Source organism: Eubalaena glacialis, chromosome 14 (genome assembly GCF_028564815.1).
Source record: "Eubalaena glacialis isolate mEubGla1 chromosome 14, mEubGla1.1.hap2.+ XY, whole genome shotgun sequence".
NCBI lineage: Eukaryota > Metazoa > Chordata > Mammalia > Artiodactyla > Balaenidae > Eubalaena > Eubalaena glacialis.
In genome coordinates this window covers 81,158,608-81,164,744 of record NC_083729.1, presented here as the reverse complement: position 1 = coordinate 81,164,744, position 6,137 = coordinate 81,158,608, and the positions used below count along the sequence as shown (strand labels likewise).

At 40.6% G+C, this 6,137-nt stretch overlaps 1 pseudogene; it reads right to left on the bottom strand.

Annotated features, from left to right (window-relative positions):
- Positions 1-2,062: 2,062 nt before the first annotated feature.
- LOC133105016 (eukaryotic translation initiation factor 4B-like) lies at positions 2,063-3,404 on the bottom strand (annotated as a pseudogene).
- Between the last annotated feature and the right edge of the window lie 2,733 nt (positions 3,405-6,137).

Sequence of the window (6,137 nt, the reverse complement as noted above, 5' to 3'; positions counted from 1 at the left end):
GCCCCCCTCTCCTTTACCTTTCATTCCGGAGGAATATAGCTCTCGTCCAAATAACATGCCTGAGGGCCTCCCTTGATTTCCAGCATTCCTGAGATGGCCGTGCCCACCAAGTCCTTCTGGAATCCTCATTTTCTCATATTTATTGCATAGTGTTGGGTACTCAGGGCTTAGTAAAACACGTCCATATGTAGGAGGCAAGTTCCCTGGCGATATGAGGGGGAAGACCTGGACACCAGGGCCTTGATCTTTTGAGGAGTTCCCCTCCATCCTCTCATTGTTGGCAACAAAGTTTACTCAACCAGTTGACGGCAGGGAAGAAGTCTTCTTTGGGCTCTCTGTAAATGTGTGTGGGGTTAGTTGTTGCCTGGGTTGGGTGTGTGTTAAAGGCAGGACTATTAAGGGAGGTAGAAATGGGAAAGCTCCTTCTGTGCACCAGGCCCCATTAGAGGCCCTAGGAACCCAGTTTTGAAAGGCACAGTACCTGCTCTAAGGAAATCACAGTCTAAGGGGCAGGCAAGTAATTAGACAGGTGATGAAAATACCTTATGGTAAGTGCTGTGCTAGAAGTGAGCATGGGTATTATGGAAACTAATAGGGTTTTAAGGGTACCAAACCTACCATGGGGAGATGAGGGAGTAGTCAAGGAAGGCTTCCTGTAGGAGGCACCATGAGGACAGTGTTTTATTTTTAACTTAAAAAATATAGAGGTAACATAGGTTCACTGTAGAAAATTAGAGTGAATTTAGAAAGGACATTGAAGATAAACATAAACACCTTTTTAAAAATGTTCTAACTTGGGCAAAGTTGAAGGGAGTTATGAGACTAAACTTGTGATCACACATCCTGTCCTGGGATGCCATGCTTGGTGACAGGTGCCTGAAAATGTTGACAGAGTGCTGTGCTGAAATCAGTGCTCTGCAAAGAGGCAAGTTCCCTGGGGAGACGAGAGGGGAAAGATCTGGATCCCAGGCTGTGGTCTTTTGAGGAGTTCCCCTCCATCCTCTGACAGCAAAAGTTACCAACCAGTGAAAATCCTGAGGGGTCCTTTGGCCTGAAGTGTGCCTTGGGCCTTATTTTATTTTATTTTTATTTTTTAACCAAGAAATGGAAAATTTTATTCAAGCCAACCAGAGGATTATAATCTGGGAGACAGTCTTTCAGAAAGCTACCGAGGACTGTTCCTGGGCACCTACTTCAAAAGATACAAAAGGATACACATTTTAAATTCTCCTTCCTGGTTGCACAACTCTGTCAATATATTCAATCATTGAATTCTACACTTCAAATAGGTGAATTGTATGTTATGTGAACTACATCTCAATAAAGCTGCTAAAAGAAGGAAACAGTCTTCCTCCTATCCTCCCACCCTTGTGCCTTGGCCAACCTGTTTGTTTTTCCAGAAGCAACCTTGGGACCTGTTTTCTTCTTCCAGAGAGATACAGATATAGATGGGTATAGAAATATATATTTATTTATATTGAAATACATTTATATATATAGAATGAATATCTATCTATATATATATCTAGATAGATAGATAGATAATCACCCTCTTTTTAATACAAGATCCTAGGGCAGAGTCCTAAAAGAATTAGGGGCCATAGCCTAGGAGAGAGATTGGGTCCGACTACCAGGACAGAGAATAACAGCTGCTGTGGTCACAGAAAGGAGGCGCAGGCAGGCAGCAGAGCTGTAAACTGGGTTATCAGACAGTGAGTGGAGTTGGGGCCGTGTTGAAAGGTGGGAAATACAGCAAAACAGAGACTACAAGGAAGCCTAGGGCTTACCTGTGACACACAGGATCCCTGGTCTTTTGCTGCCATAAAAGGGGACCAATATATCCTAGTTGGCCCAGAACTTTCCCTGTTTTAAAACAGAAGATCCCAAGTCCCGGAAAATCCCTCAGTCACAGAACTGTTCAATCATCCTGGTGGGTTGATCCTCCCCCACTCCCTGCCAGGAGATGGTGAGTTTTATTTTATCTTGCCTGAATAGAGGTTTGATTTGCTCTCGAATGTTCCAGGGCAGAGAGAGAATAGGAGAAAGCAGAGGATGTAGAGGTCTATTCGTTGTAATCATCGCCCTCATTTTCATCTTCACCATCAAAGGAGAGAGTAGCATGACTGCTTGCAGAACTGAACCTGAAGGTTGGATTTTCTTCAGGTTTCTTTGGCTCAGGCGCAGATCAGGAGTCCTGATCCTTTTTACCATCCTTCCCACCTGACTCCTCTGGTCGTCTTTGTTCCCTTCCTGTACTGGATTAGGGCTGGAGTTGCCACGCTGACCTTTTGGGACATTCACCCATCTAGTTTCTTTTCACCTTTCCTGCTGGTCCTTCCTCAGTTGGCTGAGCCAGAACTACTGTGGTTGCTCTATGTCTGAGCTCTGAGATCAGCTTCCCCCAAGCATTCTCCTTTGGTGGAGGGGCTGGCATTGCCTTTGGAGGCTGCTCAGGTTTTGGAGGCTTGGAAGTTGGAGAGCGACAATCTTCCTCCTTATTGAATGTTTCCTTTTCTAAAGACTTCTTTCTCTTTTCTTTGTGCATTTCTGTCAGATGCGGCTGAGGTCCGTCTGTGATGACTTACTTCCTCTCTTCAACCCTTCCCTTTACCTGAGTTTCTTCACTTGGGCAGCTTTTGTGTCTCTCCCGAGGTTGAAGTTCTAGTTTTGGGGAACGTGTCTAGCGACTGTGTCAGTTAGGCTTTGCCCCTCTATAGATAGAGGCTGCTCACGTGGTCTGCAAGGTGCTAGCAGAGGAATCATCATCCTTGGGAGTACCCTGAGGCTTTACATTCACGTTGGGTCTGTGGGTGGGAGGACCTCTATCATCATGCCTATGTTCATCTCGGGAGCTCCACAACCGGTCATCTCGTCTGTCATGTCTGTCTTCATAGTGGTCCCCTCTTTCTCTGTAGGTATCATCCCTATGGTACCCATGACCAAATGGTCTTCCTGCCACCGCCTGTCCTGTAATCACAGCCTCTGTCATAGTCTCTACTGCCTCAGTCATCATAGCAATCCCAGCCCCCATATCAATCCATATCCCGGTGTGCACCATCCGACTACTCATCCTGGCACCCATCATGATATCAGTGTGAATCACAATGATCTCAACATTTGTGTCCAAAGCTATCATCACTTCTTCTGGGTGGGTAGTCATCAAAGCTGTCTGCAGCAGGATGGGCCCTACTGTGTATATCTGTTTTGTCAGAATACCGATTTCTATCTTGGCCAAAAGAATGATCATTCCTGTATTCATCCTGTACTTGATCAGCAATGTCCATTCGAAATCCCCTGTTCCCTAGAAACACTTCACAGATGCTCAGCATACTGAGCAAGGAATCCAAACTCAGGTCCTCAAACTCAGTATAACCAAAACCTTTCAACCTCCTTGCTGGGTTCATGGGGTAAATGCATTGGACTTGGGGTGAGAATGATGAATCAATGTAGGTTCGTTGATTGTAGCAAATGTACCACTCTGGGGGGGGGGTGCAGACTTTGATAGAGGGAGTGGCTGTGGGTATGTGGGGAGAGGAGATATTTGGGAATTCTGTTCTGCTCAATTTTGCTGTAAACCTAGAACTGCTCTTAAAAAGTACTAAAGTCTGGTTTTTAAAAATGTTAAGTCATTTTAAAAATCAGCTTTTCCAGATATAATTATGATGACATCAGCTTTCTTTTTGCTACTGTTTGCATGTACAAGTTTTGCGTGTACACCTTACAGGTAAGGTGTGTCTCTTACCGTTTATCTAGTCTGATAAGCTTTGTGTTATAACAGGAGTACTTATCCCATACATGTTTAATGTAAGTACTGATATACTGGCATTTATATCTACCACTTACTGTTTTTTTTCTCTACCTGTCCCACCTGTTTCTTGTCCTCTTTTTCCTATTTTCCTGCCCACTTTGGATAAATCACATATTTTTATTATTCCATTTCCTCCCTCTGTTAGTTATACAACCTTTATTATTCTTTAAGTGATAACCCTAAGATTGTAACATGCATCCTTGACCTAATACAGTATAACATAAATTACTACTTTACTTTCCCAGACAATGCAAAAATCTTTGACTGCATTAACTGCATTTGCCTACTCCCACATTTTGTGCTATTGTTAAGTATTTATTTATTTATTTATTTTTAATTTATTTATTTTATTTATTTTTATTTTTGGCTGTGTTGTGTCTTCGTTGCTGTGCACGGGGCTTTCTCTAGTAGCAGCAAGCGGGGGCTTCTCTTTGTTGTGGTGCATGGGCCTCTCATTGCGGTGGCTTCTCTTGTTGCAGAGCACAGGCTGTAGGTACACAGGCTTCAGTAGTTGTGGCACGAAGGCTCAGTAGTTGTGGCGCACGGGCTTAGTTGCTCTGTGGCTTGTGGGATCCTCTGGGACCAGAGCTCGAACCCATGTCCCCTGCATTGGCAGGCAGATTCTTAACCACTGTGCCACCAGGGAAGCCCATGTATTTTAATATTATGTACATCTAAATCCTATGTAATGCTTAAAGCTCCAAAAGACATTAGCATTATTCTACAAAACAATAATTTTCATTTATATTTATCCCTAAATTTACCCTTTTCAATAATCATTAGTTCTTGTGCCCTTCATTTTCAGATTTCCATCTTGGATCATTTTCTCTCTATCTGAAAAGCTCCCTTCAGTATTTATTTTACTCTAAGTCTGCTGACAACCAGGTCCTTTTATTGTTTTTAATGTTTTTGTATTGCTTTCATTTTTTAAAAGACGTTTTCACTGAGTACAGTATTATAAGTTGTCAGTTCATTTCTTACACCACTTTAACATTGTCATGTCTTTGTCTAAGTAATCTGTCAATCTTACTATTGTTCCTTTGAAGGCAATGTGTATTTTTTCCTATGGTTCTTTTTAAGATGATGTCTTTAACTTTTGGTTTTCAGCAGTTTCACTATGACGGGCCTATGTGTGGTTTTCTTTTGTGTTTAAACTGCTTGGGGTTCATAAAAAATCCTCAAATCTGTAGCTTGATTTTTTTTTTTTTACCAATTTTTTGAAATTCTCAGTATTTCTTCAAATATTGCTACTATCATTTCTCTCCTGGAAGACTCCAGTTATACCTATGCAGACTTTTTCATAATGTTCTGTGAATTTCTTAGGTTTTTTTTTTATTTTCCATTCTTTTTTCTTTTTGTTACTCAATTTGTATATTTTTCCCCCTGAGAAAACTTCGAGTTCACTAATTCTCTCTTCTACTGTTACATCTGTGTACTAAAGTCTTAATTTCAATTAATTAATTTTTCTTTTTATTAAATAATATTTTTATTGAGATACAATTCACATACCATAAAATTCACACTTTTAAAGTATACAAATAAATGGTTTTTAGTATAGTTGCAGAGTTCTACAACGACCTCCATTATTTAATTTCAGAACATTTTCATCACCCTGAAAAGACACTGTATACATTATCAGTCATTCTCCATTCTCTTCTGTCTCTAGCCCCTGGCAGCCACTAAACTACTTTCTGTCTTTATGGATTTTCCTATCTGGAATATTTCACATAAATGGAATAATATAATATGTGACCTTTTATGACTGGCTTCTTTCAGTTAATATTTCCAAGGTTCATCTGTGTTGCAACATGTATCAGTACTTCATTCCTTTTTTATGGCTGAATAATATTACATTTTGTGATCACATAGCACAGTTTTGTTTATCTGTTTATCAGTGATGAACATTTGGGTTCTTTCCACTTTTTGTCTATTATGAATAAAGCTACTATGAACGTCTGTATACAAGTTTTTGCATGAACATATGTTTTCAAGTCTCTTGGGTACGGACCTAGGAGTTGAATTGCTTGGTTATAAGGTAACTCTATCATTAACATTTTGAGGAAGTGCCAGACTGTTTTTCAAAGTGGCTATATCATTTTACACCCCCCAGGAATGTATGCAGGCTTAAATTTTTCCATGCGGGTGTTCCACTGGACAACATCTGTTATTGTCTGTTTTGTTTTGTTTGCCATCCTAGGTATGAAGTGGTTTCTCATCGTGGTTTCGACTTGCCTTTGACCAATGACTAAGCATTTTTTCAGGTATTTATTGACCATTTTTATGTCAATTAATTTATCTTTATGTTCTAAAATTTTCACTTTGTTTTTTT